General features: G+C 44.8%; 1 protein-coding gene across 1 annotated transcript in view; it reads right to left on the reverse strand.

Annotated features, from left to right (window-relative positions):
• The window catches only part of LOC117059085 (netrin-1-like), a 35,070-nt gene extending 33,309 nt beyond the window's left edge, over positions 1-1,761 (reverse strand). Inside the window, exon 1 of the mRNA XM_033170587.1 lies at positions 1,351-1,761. The gene's annotated coding sequence lies outside the window, so the exon portion shown is untranslated. The remainder of the gene's footprint in view (positions 1-1,350) is intronic.
• Between the last annotated feature and the right edge of the window lie 15,923 nt (positions 1,762-17,684).

A 17,684-nucleotide genomic window follows, 5' to 3' on the forward strand; every position in this document is an offset into this window, starting at 1 on the left:
TCACATCAGTTCAATATCTGGTCAGCAAAGCAGTAATGTGGTGGTGTTTTAAACCCATTTTAATTTAAATGAGGTGAAACTTTACAGTTTTAAAACGTATTCTTTCCTCAGTGCATTTTCAACAAACACCATGTTAGTGAGGATCCAATGTCAGCAACAAGAAATGTAAGAGAAGATTTTAAACCTCCTCAAACGAGGGCCTGGCCTGCTCCAAGTCTGAATATGTTATGGCTGTGTAATGGATTTTCACCAAATTGTTAATGTAATCAAACTGAGTACAGATAGGTTAGATGAGATTCTCCTCCTCACCCTCAACAACCGCAATGATTTCAAAACAAATTCTCTCCAAAGGCGCACGAAATGTATAGCAGAAGCCACTGCACATGTAAGCTGCAACCCCTGCATAACATGTAACGACAAATATTTTTGTGCGCATTGAAGCAATATAGAATCCACTACACCGAAATTGGCTAGCTCACATCAACATAAAGCTGCCATAGCCAGAGCAATCGCTCATGCTAGCAGACTACTCAGCCCAGCTCCTGTTCATTTTGTGAGCTGCGGTGAATGTAATAAGCTAACAAAACATTAAACGGAAGGACATAATAATTTCAACATGTCACTTGGGAGAACTCAAGATTTCCCGGGGATTTCAGGAAGACGGACGGACAAGAGATGGAATATTTGCAAGTTTTGAGATTCAAACACTTGGGGGAACTCTCTCCCCCACCCCCCAACAAAAAAAGACATTTCAGGAAACCTTAAAAAGCTCTCCTGGTTCTCCACAAAACTGTCATTGAGCCGAAGCATATAAACAACTAATGAGCCGCTAGCTACAACACCAGTCACATCTCCCGGCATCTATTACACATTTTATTACCAAAGGTCTGCTGTAACTATGGATATATTTAGCGATTTAAGCTCTGGCACATTAGCTGTCTCGATCACTTGGCTAATCTCTGACTAATTTTCCTTGCCTGCGTCAGCTGAGATATTATGGCTTCATTTGGATAATGCTGCAATATACACACTGCAGGCTTCTGGTGCCACACACCCCGGTCTCCAATAACCGTGTCCGCATTCTGTTGCATTTGCTAGCTGGGGTATTATCTACCTCCCATTATTCCACAAAACATCGGTAAGGCCGATATAATGCAGATAACATATCCACGCGAATGCTGCAGACTTTGCTGCCTTAAATATTTCTCTGATCGCATTTTTCGGGTTTGGCTACGCATGCTGGTTGCGCTAGGATTTATCATGCATTAGGGAAAAGAATGCAGGGGGGGGAACCCCCTCAATGTGATACAATAACATAGTGACACAATATAGCGATGATAGCAAACCAACCTTTTTACCCCCCCGATTGCTTGTGTCTGGAGACCGCGTCCACCACTCTTCTCCACCGAGGTTCCTGGAATCTGATATCAGCTGGGCTGGAGTTTCTTAAAAATGAAACCTTCTTTGCTGGGAGTTTATGAGGAAGTTTGGCGAGTTTTACAAGCCCTTGGGTAAATGGCAGACGGTCGCCCCATGGAGTCAGATCGGATCCACTGATGGGGAAGGGGAAATAGAGCCTCCAATGATCTGTTGAAGCATTAATGAGCTATGCAAGCCTGGATGTTCAGGTTTCTCACCCAGGCCTGGAACCATGAGCCACTGGTGGTGAAAGAGCTTTCCAGAACTCTGGGGCTTTGATCTGGGGTTGCTACATTCCCTGATGGAAGTGGACTGAGCGAGTGGGCTTCTGACAGTGATAAACAGTGTGTCAAGGAGAGGGGGGGGGGAGAAACGCCCCAAGGAGACAGATCCCCAAACACATGCGGACAGGTGGGCAGATGGCATAGGAGAGCGAGAGAGAGTGAGAAAGGGGAGCAAAAGGCAAATGGATCCATGCAGCGCCACGAACCGTGAAATAAACCCAGGTTGGAGACACCACAATGATACATGTGGAAAAGTTGAGAGACAAAGAGAGTTATGCACTCTTTCTCAGACAAACACATGACGGAATATGTACTGGTTGAAAATGAAAGCCGTGTGGACACCTCAAACCTTTGGCAGGCACAAACAGCATTGAAAGCAGGATCGTGTATGACCATCCTGATAGATCATGAGCGCAAACATCACAAATGTGTAATTAAAAAGGTCATCTGGGAGGGGCCTGGTGGCTATGAGATGATGGCTATGGGAAGGGGGCATGGTGTAGCAACTCATCTAGCTTTTGCTGGAGAATGTGACTTTCCTCTCCCATCCTGCAGGTCAGGAAAGAGAAACTGCATAAAATGGGGATTGGGGGGAGGAAGAGAGGTGGCAGTACTGTGCCTGATCACCTGGGACAATGGGAACGAGGCCCCTTGTATACCATGGGACTTACCGCTAAGGAAACATGCGCAGGATTGTGCTGTCGCATAGCTGCCAAGGATGTAAGAAGGCATCGTTTTCCATTCCACCCTGCTTTCGCCACATTCAGCACTGTTTCTCTTCCACAGCAGTTTGCCTTCTACCCAAAACTACATTGTATCACTGTCCGCTGCGGTGGAATTATTTGAAGTCCAGTTTTTTATTAATTTGGTGTGTGTAAGTCCAAATAACCATGTGCCATTTCAGGGGATGAGTGTACGGAGTAATGGGGTGGAGCTTCAAGTTAGAAAAGGCACCGCCTTCAATCTGAAACTCCACCCCATTCTGCACCTTCCCTGGAAAGATTCCTACCAACAGCCCCCAGGGTCATCTGGACTTACCTATATAAAAATCTTTTTAAAAAAATCAGATTCATTATCTAAATGTACCCAGTGTTGCATAATCATAGTAGGGTAAATCAGTATTTGGAACACAGTGGTGGCAACCAAATAATTGCCTGTGGAGTTAATGAATTATCAAATAAAAAAACCCATTTTTAAAAATGGGAACATTTACTGTCTAAGAAATGAGAGCAATCTCTTTAAAAAAATTCACACTGTTCAAGGGTACCACTAGTCTGAAATCTCAAAATAAATAAATAAAATGCAATAGCATCCGATATGAAGCTACATGAACGCAAACCCAAAATATAGCACAAGTGAGAAAGACACACTTGTAAGCTTCAGTCAGCAGAGGAAGTGAAGTCTGAGCCACAGCTTCCATCCCTGACTGCCCCAGCACTGATTAATAAACAGGACTGTCATAAATAGCTGTTGCAACAGTCCATACAGAGACACACCAACTCCATCCACCACCTATGCCCAATATGCTGAAAAAAGAAACCTGAAGCCCCGATCCCATGCATGTCCCTCTATAAAAGCCTTTGCTGATCTGCTCTCCTGATGTTTCTCACTACAACTTCCATCAGCTCCAAGCAGCACGGCTGTGCTGGCTGATGCTGATTAGAGTTGTAGTCCAAAACCCATAGAGGGCACAGACTGGTGCATTCCGTTTTGCTGCTTGAAGTGAAACTGGAAGGTACCGTCACTCTGCTGATGCCACTGCTGCGTTGTGTGGCCTTGCCCTTGAAGCAGCAGTGGCAGTTTCTGGGAGAGATCTCGCGGAAACTGCTACCATTGCTGCTTCTCTGACAGGTGGAGCCTCATCCCGACTCATGAACAGGCCAGCCCTGGGTTGGTGAATGCTGCTCTGAAAAAATTATCACTGACTTCAGTGGGATTTACTCAAATTAGGGTATATTCATACCTGAGATTTTACCTGACTTTTAGAAGACACCTGAAGGCAGCCCTGTTTAGGGAAGTTTTTAATGTTTGAAGTTTTATTCTGTTTAATATTCTGTTGGGAGCCACCCAGAGTGGCTGGGGAAACCCAGCCAGATGGGCGGGCAATCAATCAATCAATCAATCAATCAATCAATAATATAGGTTTTCCTTCCATTTTGTATCCAAAGCAGATAGTTGTCATCAGGGATGCCCAAGGAATTCTTGTACTGCAACTCCCAAGCTTTAATGAGTGGACCAGAAAATAGATATCCTTTGGATTTTCCCACTTTCCCAAAGTTTACATTTGATTAAACACATGTGGAGTTTGCGAGAAAATCTATTTTGCAACATATATTTTCTGAGAAAACCTATTCAATGATACAAATTTAGTTTCATATTTAAATAGGGATTTTCATGCATCTTAAAAAAAACATTCCAGATTCATGTGGAAATAACATGAAATGGATTTATGAATGAACACAGAACAAATATATTCAGAGATTTCAAACCCTAGCTGTCATATCAGAGAGAAATTGGTCCAGCTTTCCTTCTAGCAACCACAGCAACAGGCAAGTGAAGTGGATAATTTCTGGCAGAGGTCAGTGCTGGAATACCTTGCTTTTCCATATAGCAAGAATGTAGAAACCTGTCGCCATCCAGATGCTGTTGGACTCCAACTCCCAGCAGCCCCAGCCAGCATGGCCAGTGGTCAGGGATGAAGGGAGTTGTAGTCCAACACCTGGAGGGCCACATCCCATGCCTGTTCCAAAACATGACTTTATAATTGTTCTTTTTTGTAATTGTTAAAAAGACTTGTATGAATTTCCTGTCAGCCTCCTTGACTACAGTATTTTTCAGCTGAAAGACAGGGTGTAAGTTACCTTAAATAAACAATACTTGTGGGGGTTGAACTTGTTCGTTTTAAATCCAGTTTGTGTTTTTTATCTGACAATAAGAGGGAAGATTAATCTTAAAGACTCTCAAAGCGAAATTTCCTTCCATCAAGTGGGAATGAGGGAGAAATGCTATTCAATTTGCGTTTAATGGTGAACTTACCTAATTCTCATGTTCCAAAACAATTCATTAACTGAAACAGCATCCTTCAACATTTAAACGCCTCGGGATTTTGCAACGCGGTTCTCCAGCCAAGTAATTGCATACACTGGGGCAAAGTGTGAAAATAAATACATATAAGTGAAAATAACATAGAAAAATGGAGTACATGATAGAAATTTGCTTTGCAATAATGGGCATATTAGGAGAAAATCTTGTGAATTTTCACAAAGAGTGTGTGTGTGTGTGTGTGTGATGTGAGAATGTGGAGAACTAAATTTATTGTTGGAAAAATGAGAACCTGAAACCGACATTTTCCCACATTCCTAATACCAAGTGTCACTTTTGCTTATTAAATTGTTTACTAAAGTTATTAAACCCATCTTTTCAAATCCTTAAAAAAGAAACTATATTGAGATGTTGGTAATGCACGTTTAATTATTTGGTTTCATTCAGTAAATTTAAAATTAAATAATCAGTTAAGCAGCTGATAGCACAAGATAATACTTTATAGTGGAGAAAGTGAATTTGCAACCAGATTTTTTTTTTTAAAAAAACCACCTGAATAACAATGCAATATTAATCCTAAATGCACAAGAGAAGAAGCCCCGTAGTGGCGAGGGGCTTATTTCAACGTAAACATGTACTGTATAGGATTGTGCTGAAACATATTATCAATTAAATAGCTGTCAGATCAATTAAAACTAAACTAGAAATGGAGAGGGAAATGGCACAGAGGCCTTTGCAATGATTAATCAGTGCTTTTTTCTGGGGGTACGCAGGGGTATCAGTGCTTTTTTCTGGGGGTACATTTTGTCAATCTAAGTTTGGCCTTATTGAGGGGCAGTATTTCAATACGAGTAGGAAAATGAGAGTAGGTAAACCCTAAACTTTTTTTTTTTAGGAAAAAAAGCACTGCGATTAATAATTAGGTTTGGGCCCAAGAAGCTACAGTATATACAGTATGTTGTGCTGTATATGTATGCTTCTAATATTAGTGCATAATTTGAGTTAATGGATTCAGTAGAAATAAATCCCAACATACAATGATCTTCAGGTGTTTTCATGCCTGCAATGTACAATTTAAGATCAAATTCTAAAACTATGCCCTGGAGCCAAGTATGTACAGTAATCTGGACTCACTGCTTCGGAGCCGCCAACTTTCCAACCGGCCTCTGCAGCTGTGCTTTTCGCACAGTTGGTAAAGTTTATCCCCATGCTGAGGGAAAAAAGCTGCTTCTTCTTATTTCTGCAAATCAAACTAGCGTCAAGGGCGCAGGAGCAGGCCAGGCTGCTTCCCCCTCCATCAGTTGGGAACCCTGCTCACAGGGGTCTTTCTTGCTATTGCAGCCTGTTAGGTTTCCCCAGTTCCCAGATTGCTGCACAAGCCCCCTATCCACCCACCCTCACTATCCGTCCGATGGGCTCCTTTCGCCGCCCCCCTCAGCTGTCCAAAAGTCTTGAAAGTGAAATTGCTTGCTTGCCATTAATCTCCCTGTTGTTTTTACGAGGCTCTACCGCCTCTCCTCCCCCGGGGTGCCCGTTAAGGATCAAAGGTTAATTAATGCAGAGCAGACCGTGACCGCAGTTATTCTGACCCCACAAGGCCAGGTGGTCCCAGAGCCCCGATATACAAGATGCGATGAAAGGGCGACACGGCCCAGGAATTTACAAGATGATGAGGCGTGGCGGGTCGGGTTGGGCAAAGTGAAGAGAGAGGAGGCCTCTGGGGAACTGACCTCCTCAGGGTCAGGTGGGGGTGGGGATGAGGGAGAAGCAGTATAATAAGGGGGCAGTCCGACACACATCCGAACCGGGCCCATTTTAAATGCTAAACTATGGATTGGCGCTATGGGGATAAGCCTCAGACTGCATACACACGATATCTCCGAAGCACATTGCCCACCCCTTCAAAGAATTCTGGGCCCTGTAGTTTCTTAAGGGTTTCTGAGAATTGTAATTCTATGAAGCGTAAACTACAAGTCCCAGAATTCCCTCCCTACTCCCCCAGTTTAAATAATCATTTACCATCATTTACCGTCACCGATCACAATGACACCTGAATGGGAAAACTGGTGTTGGCACTCGCCCTGTAAGCCAGGACTGCAAGCCGGGATACAAACTTAGCTTACAATTCAGACTTTTTAGCAGCCTTGGCAAGGGTTTTGAAGAGCGTTTGCTGCTCATAATGCCTCTTGCTCTGATGAAGAAGGCATAGCTGTCAACTTTTCCCTTTTCTTGCGAGGAATCCTATTCGGAATAAGGGAATTTCCTTTAAAAAAAAAAAAGGGGGGGAAGTTGACAGCTATGGAAGAAGGGCAAGGTGGCTCCCATAATGCTGGAAGTGGTTACGTTTGCTGTGGTGGCATTGGGCAAAAAACTATTTTAAATGGTAAACTGGGGGGGGGGGTCCTTTGTAGAGGATAGGTAAGAGTGGACAAGGTGTGATGGGAAGCAGGAAGGCGGTGGTCCCAGGCAGACCGATAAAAGCAGCTTCCCATGACCCACAAGAGGAGAGGGGGCTTAATATACAGGCGGCGACCATTTTGGGTGCATTCAATTGACGTACAACCACCACCATCACGTGGGTCCTTTTGGACCCAGAAGGGGGCACAATGGGGGGTGTAACAGGGGCAGAACGTAACGGGGCTTGTTGAGCTGGGCTTACGCACACTCCACCAAGGTGCACAGGGGCCAGGAATGGAACCTGGCACAAAATGGTCGTTGTCTGTATTAAAACTGCAGTCAAATGTGCGTGCACATGCCAAATATTTTTGCAACAAAAAGGTGCAAAGACAGCTCTATCAGATGGTGAAATAAGTGGACAAAAGAAAAAAGGAAAAAAGCGCAACAAATTTTACCAGGGAGGAGTACATGAATCTCTTCCTCCCCCATTTTATCTTCACAACAGCCCTGTGAAGTTGGTTAGGCTGAGACACTGCAACCAGCCCAAAGCCATGGGCTGAGCAGGGATTTGAATCCTGGTCTCTCCCAGGTCCTAGTCCAACACTCTAACTGCTACTTCATACTGGCTCCCAATATACCTGGGAATCATCTGCAGGATTATCTAAAAGCGATTTTGTGGATTCTGCATTTTATTTTATTTTTATTTTTCTCTTTCTGTTTTGTTTTAAAGATTAGTTTGTTTTTAATTTAAAATGTTATGGGGGCGGGGCGGAGAAAGTGATTGTGGCAAACCCACTGGCCATGGTACCCCTGAATGAGTAAGTTGAATGAACTCTTTCATGAAAAAACAACGAACAGGGCAGACAATCACAATTGGCTTTGTTTTCAATTAATTAGGTACTTTTTAAATAATTTTAAAAAACTCACAATATGCTGAATCCAAAAGAAACTGCTCTTCCAAATTTATTGGATTCCTCTTTGCCCCCTCAGAAAAGAGATGCTGGTTGCATCAGCTGTTTATTGGCAGTAACAGCATAGCTCAAGCAAGTTTAATATACATTATTTACATATGCCCCATTGTCGGGGTATGGGTGCTGGAGCTCCTCGTGCACGGCCTTGGACTGGTTATGCACGAGGTACCAGTTGCGGGGAAAGCGGCCAGCGTTCCGCGTGCTTTTGAGCACGGTCGCCGGCCAAGCCTCACAGTCTGAAGGATAATGAGTAAGCCAATTGAAGACTCTGATGGTGTGTGAGTTCCTAGTTGCCTTCTTTAAAGAAAAGTTGCCTCGTGAAATAAAATATATACCCTGACTCTGAATAGGCGGACCCAATTAAAGAAATTAAAAATTTTACTTTACTCCCCCCTTTAACCCCAAAGGAAGACAGACACCGGTTGTATCTTTAGTGGCTTCGGCAGAACCCGCGTAGGCTCGTCCCCTAAGCTAAGTTCTCCTAAGCTTAAAGACCCTGCGCGCCCGATCTTCCGCGAGGCTAACTAAATAAACTAAAACCGAAATATCTTCCGCGGGCCTAACCCTAGGTTAACCTAAAAGAACCTAACTAAAACTAAAACCGAATGATCTTCCGCGATCTAACTCTAACTAAAGAAAAACCCATCCAACCCGTCCAGCCCGCTCCTAGCCCCTTAAACTAAACTTGACTTCAACTAAAACCCAACTAAAAGACATAAACGAACTTCTCCTAAAGAACGTGCGGTCTCGTGCCTAAGCGGGGTGCCTCTGCCTTTTATTAGGGAACAAACGTGACATCATCATTAGTACTTTAACCAATAAAATCACTGTTGCTGCCCTCCAAAAAGGCGGGAAGCAAGTTTAACGCTCATTAACAACTTTGAACATGACCGGATCTACAAAATAAAGGCGGATTAATCTCATAAGTGAACCACACTATTCATACATGCTTTCACTTTCGCTTTTACGCGCAATTATACCAAAAGTAGACCTCGAAAAACTTATGAAATAACCAAATAAATATGAATCCATGGCGGATCCGTGAAACGTATTCCGACATATCATCTTTCTTTTTTTGTTTTAAATTAAATTATTTTTGATTTAGTTATATAAAAAAAGAAGGTTAGAGATATCATAAGCATTTATCTGACACAAACATTACCATTTGTTTAGATATAGAACTCGACATGAAAGGGCAGAGCATCAACAGTGCCAACAGTGTCCACATCAAAACTGTGATATAAACACTAGCAACACCATCAATATCCATCCCCTTCATCGGAGGAAATACTTGTACAATAATGTAGCAATAAAGTCATGAAAATAACAAACCACTAGCCGAACATAAAAAGTGATCGATCCGATACACTGTAAACCTTTAGGCATATATAAATACTTCAATATGTAATGTAACACAACAAATCACCTTATAAGCATGTATACTTTCGCGTGCAGCGTAAAACAACAAATTACTCCCCAAACACAAGAGAGGACCTGATGCAGGTCCAAAATTAAAAATAACGAATAACGACTGCCCAAACATAAGAGAGGTCCCGATCCGGGACCCAAAATTAAAATATAACTAGAGCTGGGGCTATATAGCCTACCCAGACCCCTCCCCCATTTTTTTTAATTTTTATTTGGAAAACTGAGGAAAATGGATAAGGAAACATAAAAGGTGTGTGGCACTGAGGCTACAGAATCGAGGGAACTTTCAGGAAGACAGATTCTGGACTTACCACAGCGACCACAGGTAACGGGGAACTAGGGTCCGATTCCAGAAAGGGGATTTAAGGCACCTAAGTACAAGTGGTTTGCGCCACCAGAGGAGATTTAAGCTACCTATATAAAGGTGTCCCAGCCAGGATGAGGATTTAAACCATCTACGCAAGGGTTTCCAGCGAAACGAGATGGGAATTAAACCAACTACATAAAGGTCTCCCATGAACAGCAGGAAACAAGGTGAAGGGAAAAGCTGGGAACCTGGTTTACTGCCAAAGGTAGCATATAGAGGGGAATTTTTTCAAAGAAAAAGGGGTACCAAGAGGGTAGGATACCACCAGACTTGACATATATATCTTGAACAAATCCGAGAATGACCAATACTTTGACCAAAGGAAATCATTTCAAATAAAGTATATAAATGTTACCACATTTTGAATTGCAACTTTTGCAAGCACAACGAGGAGATTTAGGATCATTGAAATAAAACATATATACATGAATATGTCTATGACTAGAACTGCACAAAGACGATGCTTTGACCTTACATAAACATTTCCATATCATCAAAATTGTGACGCTCTAAATGGAAACCATTTCAGAAAAGCTTTGCATATATAAACATCCATGTCATTAATTATCAAGCTATAAGGAAAACACATGTAACATGCGAGGCGGATATTTCAAGAAGCATACAAAGGTAAATATGCAATTTTTACAAGTACAATATAAAGTACAAGACAGGTTTAGAACTGCAAAATGGTATTGGAGAGGAGGATGAAGACGATGAATGAGTTGCCGGTCGTCTTCTTCTCCGAGTACACACGACCATGTAGAAGAAATAGTCCTGGAACTCAGGAAAAGTTCATGGAGCTCAGGAAAGTACTGAAACATCGAGCTCTGAAGAAACAACGATACCTGTAGAAGAAAGAAGGTTAAGCAAGCAAATCAGGGTGATCTGCTAGTGAATGCAGGTATGGGAGTAACTGGAACAAATCCAGGCAGCCAGGAACCAGAGGCCGCCCAGAGGCAAACAAAAGGCCTAGGCAGTAGGAGGGTAAGGCAGACTGCCCAGAACTCAACTGGTGCTATTAGTGGAGCACTTTTGAAGAGTTACTGCATTTGACACGAAGTTGAGAAGTTAGCGAGTAGCTAACAACCAGAGTTGGAAATCACGGCTTGCGATGAAAAGGGAGCATCGGATTTCACGCAAAGTTTGACCAGCGTGTCTTCTAGAGAGGAACGAATGTTGAACGCACAAACAGGCGTGGGAGGTAAGGGTTTTTTCCACAGAAGCAAGGACAGTCCTCCGCCGAGAGGATTAAGCAACAAGGGGTTGTCGTTGAAGATGCAGGCTGGCAAGTACCATGCAGGGCTACATGACTCGACTTTCAGGTGAAAAGTTCCTTGCGGAAGACAGTACTTCTGAGCACAAGGAGGAACCGTCTGAAGAGCCTGTAGTAGAGTTCTTGGTTGATGCAGGAAAAGATACTCCAAAAGAATACCTGGGGAGATGCGGAGCATATTTGCAATCAGGTAGAGAGCAACAGAAAGCAGGTGAAAAGGGTTTGCGGTTTTGGTTGGAAACAGGTATGCTGCAAGAAGTGATGGCAGCAACCCGTAGGCACGGTGAGTACCATTCAGAATCAGCCAACAGAATGCCCATGCGAAAGACAGCACGGAACATAGCAAGGAACGTCCCATGGTTGGCGATTGGATCACTGAAACAAAGGAAAGTTTCAGCGGTGTGAGAGTGCTTGAAGATACTGCTGAATAGAACTTGTAGACAGGAGAATTCACCTTACCAAGCAGTGAAACTTTCCAGGAGAACTTTGCAATAGGCTTACTGCAAAGGACAGTTTTAAGACTATCAAGGGAACGCTCTAAGGCCAATGACTGTGGAGCTTTATCCATGAGGTACTGACGGAAAGTAAAGGGTTGCATGCGATCCTGGTGTAGTAGCTCTTTGATTAGGGCCTCTGCTGCAGCGAGCTTTTCTGACGTCAGCGCCCATTGGTCGACCCATACAGGGGGTCCTTCCTTCCATGTGAGTGGAAGAGCATGTACTGGCGCTGATGCAAAGGCCCACATCAAAAATGTGTATGGACAACAGTTCTTGCTTTAGACAATAAGTCTCTACCCCAAAGGGTGATAGGCACATCCATAACAAGTGGACGGAGCTGCACCATGGAGCCTGAGTCTGACTGGAAGGTAATCGGATGTACGCTCTGGTGGGCGGGTTCGAAACCTCCGACTCCGAAGACTTCCTGGGTGACAGTCGTTGCCCACTGGTCAGGCCAATCTTTTCTGGCGATCACTGTAACATCTGCGCCTGTATCAAGAAGACCCTTGATCTTTCGTCCACCCATTTCTAAGACGAGATGAGGGCGTTCTTCTGTAATCTTGATTAGCGCCATTGCTGCCTGAGGAGGCAAAGAGTCTACAGGAGCTGTAGGCGTAGAAGTAAGCAAATAAAGTCTGGCAATTTCTAAACCTTTTGTCAGGACACAAGGAACAGTTGAAAATCCTGGAATCAGCAACTGCGATGAATCTGTGATTCGAACTAGGCCTGCAGTCAGTGTGACTGTGGCAGGGAGGCGATCCATCCTAGGCAAAATAAGGCAAATTGAAGTGTCTGGGAATGGACCACGAATGGATGTTGGCAATTGCTGAGCAAACCATGGATTTGAAAAGTAACAGTCCTCTGTTAAGAAGAGTGGTATACCTGGGACAGAAGATTCTTCTTGTTCTTCGTTGGCAGTGTTTGAAGACATCTTTTTGGCTTCGGGTTTTTTGCACTGCTGAAGTTGGCAACTCTGAAGCTGCTTTGCGTTGAGTTGGCAAACTTGAGGTTCTTCCGTTGGTAAGAGTTGCTGATGCTGTCGAACCTGTTGGCATTCAGTCAGTTGTGCATCAAACTGGCAGGATGGAACTTCTTCTTTGATACAAGACAGTTGAAGTTGTTGTCCATGATAATTATTTGGTTGTGGCGGGCTGAGCTTAAAAGCTGGAGGTGACACAAAGGTGTGGACATTGTTAACTGGAGTGATGTTTAAGCTTCCACAAGAGGGAGCTGTCTCACTCACTTGCGTTCTTTGGCCACATGGAAAGTGATCATCAGCTGGGCTGCTACCTGGATATTGCTGTTTCATCAAGGGCAAATGTCCTTCAATGACAGATTGACCTTGACTCAAAGGTGAGTAAAGCTCAGGTGCTGCGAGGTTGACCTCAGTAGGATGTTTTCTCAACGTTGAAGGCAATTCTGCGATCAAAGACTTGACTGTGATTGCTTGTTGTGAAGCGGGGGTTACATCAGCAGGAACTGAAGGGCGGTCAGCAGAAGGTGAACTGAATGCTGTGTTCTCTACTGGAAAGGCAGATGATGAAACCTCTGGAACCTGAATGCTTGATGAGGTCACATCTTTTCTCTGGACATCTGGAGAGTAGATATCTCTCTGGATCACTCTCTTTTCCTGATGACCTGGATAAGGAGTAGCGTTGTTCACCTTTCTGGGACGATTGACCTTCATGATGTTCTTGAACTTGCACCCTATTGTTTTACCGGGGCCGGGGCGCGGCCCGCAGAACCGTTTCCCTGAACTGGAGATGAGGTAGGTGATGTATTTTGTGGATTCAAACGACAGTCGTTCGCCCAATGAAATCCTTTCTGACAGATGGGACATCTCTCTGGCGGCTTGGCAGAAGGCCTTGGCGTTGTTGTGCACTGCGACCGGAAATGCCCATCGCCTCCACACCCATAGCACTTCTTGACTGGCGTAGAGCTGTCTTGACGTGGCATCTGTACCGCAGCTGCCAAGAGCTGTGCTTTGTAGGAGTGGGTACCGACATTCTGGCAGACGCGTAGCATCTCAGTCAACGTGGCATCTGGACGAGCTGCAACTGCTGTTAGGGCATTCTTGCAGTCATCATTGGCATTTTCAAAGGCAAGTTGTTTTGTCAGCATGTTTCTGGCATGACGATCTTCTATCTGGCGTTCCACTGCAACAATCAGGCGATCCACGAAGTCCCCATAAGGCTCCTTTGGACCTTGCCTAACTGCAGCGAATCCTGATACTGAGCTAGCATCTGTGCGATTGGGTAGTCTGCGCCAAGCTTTGACCACAATGTCTGCTATGGTGACAAGTGCAGCATCAGGTATGGCTAGCTGTTGATTGAGATTGGAGTAATGTCCTGATCCTGTGAGCATATCTTCTGTGGCGAGTGGCGTTGCACGTCTGGCTGCTACTTCTTTCCACTCTTGCAGGCACAGAAGAGCATCTGTAGGCGACAGGAAGGTGCGAAGAATCAACTTCCAATCAGATGGCAGAAGTCTACTAGTGGACAGTCCTTCAAGTAAACTTCTAGTATAAGGAGCTTGAAGTCCATTTTCGCGTATGGCTTTTCGCAGTTCACGTAGTGTTTCAAAAGGGATGGCTTGATATCTTGCAGGTTGTCCTCCATTAGCACGAATCACTGGAAAGATGTGCATTGGATCAGCACTAAAGTCTATTTGTCCCAAAGCTGCTTCTAAAGCTTGAGTTCTGCAAATGGGTTGCATTGCTGTAGGGTCTGCAGGTGGCATCAGTGAGTTTAAATCTTCTTGATGCTTTCCAAATGATGAGCCACTAGATGGCGCTAAAGAGTCTTTGACATCTGGATGCCTTGAAGATGGCTGACTATGAAGACAAGATGGCTGACTTGAAGTTGGATGAAGACAAGATGGCTGACTTGGAGTTGGATGAAGACAAGATGGCTGACTTGGAGTTGGAGCATAAGGTTGTTGGCTCTGTACTGCAAGTCCTGGCATCTGGATCATCATTGTTTGGCTTTGCTCTTGTCTTGGAATCTGCAATGGCATTGGAGGTGCTGAAGGGTTGGTAAATTGCTGTTGTGCTGCTTGCATTGAAGCTTGGATTGCTGTTGATTGGAAATCAGCTTGCTGCAAAACTGGAGCTGCTGGCTTGAGCGCGGCCTGCAGGGCAGCAGGGTTTGCTGGCAAAAAGGCTGCTTGCTGCTGCTGCTGCTGGATCGCTGGCAAAAGCGCGGCTTGCGATGGAGGAAGCGGGACCGTTGCTTGGAGCGAGGTCCGCGGCTGCTGCTGACTTGAAATCGCTGGCTGGTAAAAGGCCTGCGATGACTGCTGAGCGACTGGCGGTGGGGCAGTCCGCGGCGGGGCTTGAAAGGCCGACGGCGTCTGCTGCACCGGCACAGGCGGCAATGAATCTGGCAACGACAAATTGGACAAGGGCGAGTGCGTGTACGACAACGGGGCCTGAACTGGCTGCTGCGAGGGGGCCGAAAATGGCACAACCGCAAGCGGCAGCACAGGGGCACTATTAAAAGCAGTATTTCCTAAATTCACTGTTCCATTAAGCAAAACATTTCTTGGAGCGATTTGTTGAAAGCAGTTTCTTACTTTGCTCCATACTAATTGTACAGGAATTCCGATTTTCGGGTTGGCCATAAATTCTAACCCGATCCTTTCCCATGAGGCTAAATCTTTCGTTCCTTCCTTAGGGACCCAGGGACAAATTTCCCCAATAGTTTTAACTAAAAGCTCTACTTCTGATTCAGAGACAGGGTGACCATTTCTTTTCAAAAGGTACAATAAATCTTCACAAAATTTTACTTGAGCAGTTGAGAGTGAGGAGCCCATTTTTTAAACACTTTTCCAAAACTTTTCCTCCCCCACCCGTAGGCTTCTACTAGGGGACACCGGTTCTACCCGTAGGCTTTAACCGAAAAACCTGGCACCCGTAGGCTTTAGCCAGAAAACCTCCGCCCCCACCCGTGGGCTTCTACTAGGGGCTACCGGCCCTACCCATAGGCTTTGACCGAAAAACCTGGCACCCGTAGGCTTTTGCCAGAAAACCTTTCCCTCCCACCCGTAGGCTTTTTCGGGAGACACCGGCCCTACCCGTAGGCTTTGACCGAAAACCCTGGCACCCGTAGGCTTTTGCCAGACCCTGGCACCCGTAGGCTTTTGCCAGACCCTTCCCACCCGTAGGCTTTAGGGAAGACCTTATCCTGCCCGTAGGCTTACACTAAACTCCTTGCCGCTCTACCCGGGGACCCCTTGGGGCAAAAATACACGCGCACAATTTCTATTTACAGTACTTTGGGCAAGCGGTGGATTCGCGCTACTGCAGCGAAATCCTGGATAAACCGGGCCGTTATACCTCACCTCTCAATGTCTGTTTCCGAGCCACTTCCGATATGTTGCCTTCAACCGGAGTCTTCGTGGAAGCGATTTTTGACTACGCTTTGCCTCACACGGGGCACCACTTGTCGGGGTATGGGTGCTGGAGCTCCTCGTGCACGGCCTTGGACTGGTTATGCACGAGGTACCAGTTGCGGGGAAAGCGGCCAGCGTTCCGCGTGCTTTTGAGCACGGTCGCCGGCCAAGCCTCACAGTCTGAAGGATAATGAGTAAGCCAATTGAAGACTCTGATGGTGTGTGAGTTCCTAGTTGCCTTCTTTAAAGAAAAGTTGCCTCGTGAAATAAAATATATACCCTGACTCTGAATAGGCGGACCCAATTAAAGAAATTAAAAATTTTACTTTACTCCCCCCTTTAACCCCAAAGGAAGACAGACACCGGTTGTATCTTTAGTGGCTTCGGCAGAACCCGCGTAGGCTCGTCCCCTAAGCTAAGTTCTCCTAAGCTTAAAGACCCTGCGCGCCCGATCTTCCGCGAGGCTAACTAAATAAACTAAAACCGAAATATCTTCCGCGGGCCTAACCCTAGGTTAACCTAAAAGAACCTAACTAAAACTAAAACCGAATGATCTTCCGCGATCTAACTCTAACTAAAGAAAAACCCATCCAACCCGTCCAGCCCGCTCCTAGCCCCTTAAACTAAACTTGACTTCAACTAAAACCCAACTAAAAGACATAAACGAACTTCTCCTAAAGAACGTGCGGTCTCGTGCCTAAGCGGGGTGCCTCTGCCTTTTATTAGGGAACAAACGTGACATCATCATTAGTACTTTAACCAATAAAATCACTGTTGCTGCCCTCCAAAAAGGCGGGAAGCAAGTTTAACGCTCATTAACAACTTTGAACATGACCGGATCTACAAAATAAAGGCGGATTAATCTCATAAGTGAACCACACTATTCATACATGCTTTCACTTTCGCTTTTACGCGCAATTATACCAAAAGTAGACCTCGAAAAACTTATGAAATAACCAAATAAATATGAATCCATGGCGGATCCGTGAAACGTATTCCGACACCCCATCATTGCTTTTTTCTGGGCAGGGGTTATTAATTTGGTATCAAGTACGTGCTTTAAGGTTTAATTATACCCATTTAATTGTAAAATATATTCCAGTGTTGTGAGAGCCGACTGATGGACAACGTAAGGGGTTTCTGAGAGCCCTCACAACTGCAAAGAGACTGACCCTAGAAAACTAGAAGGAGAAATCCTCACCAACAGATGGGCAACAAACTGAGGACCTGTATTTGATGGTGCAGCATATCAGAGACAGCTGCCACCAGAATAATACAAGTATGTGTGGCCTACAAGGAGAGATATATGTCTACCCTGGCATTCTGTGCTAGCCGTTGTACCATTGTGAATATGTGCATCTCAGGAGCAAGTACCTCTACTCCCATAGAATCCTGGGAACTGTAGTTTCTTGCAGGTACTGGGAATGTGAGGGATAAACCACAGCTTCCAGAATTATTTTGTGGTGTGTGTGCTTTAGGTGTGTTTTCAATGTGCGGTTTGTATGCTACCTGTGTCTGAAGTATCATTGGTATCTGGGAAATGGATATAAAGCCCTATTTCTCTTTCCTCCCCAGTGCCTTTTCCCCTCTCCTTTCCCTGTGTCCTATTTGGCC

Source organism: Lacerta agilis, chromosome 14 (assembly GCF_009819535.1).
Source record: "Lacerta agilis isolate rLacAgi1 chromosome 14, rLacAgi1.pri, whole genome shotgun sequence".
Classification (NCBI taxonomy): Eukaryota; Metazoa; Chordata; class Lepidosauria; order Squamata; family Lacertidae; genus Lacerta; species Lacerta agilis.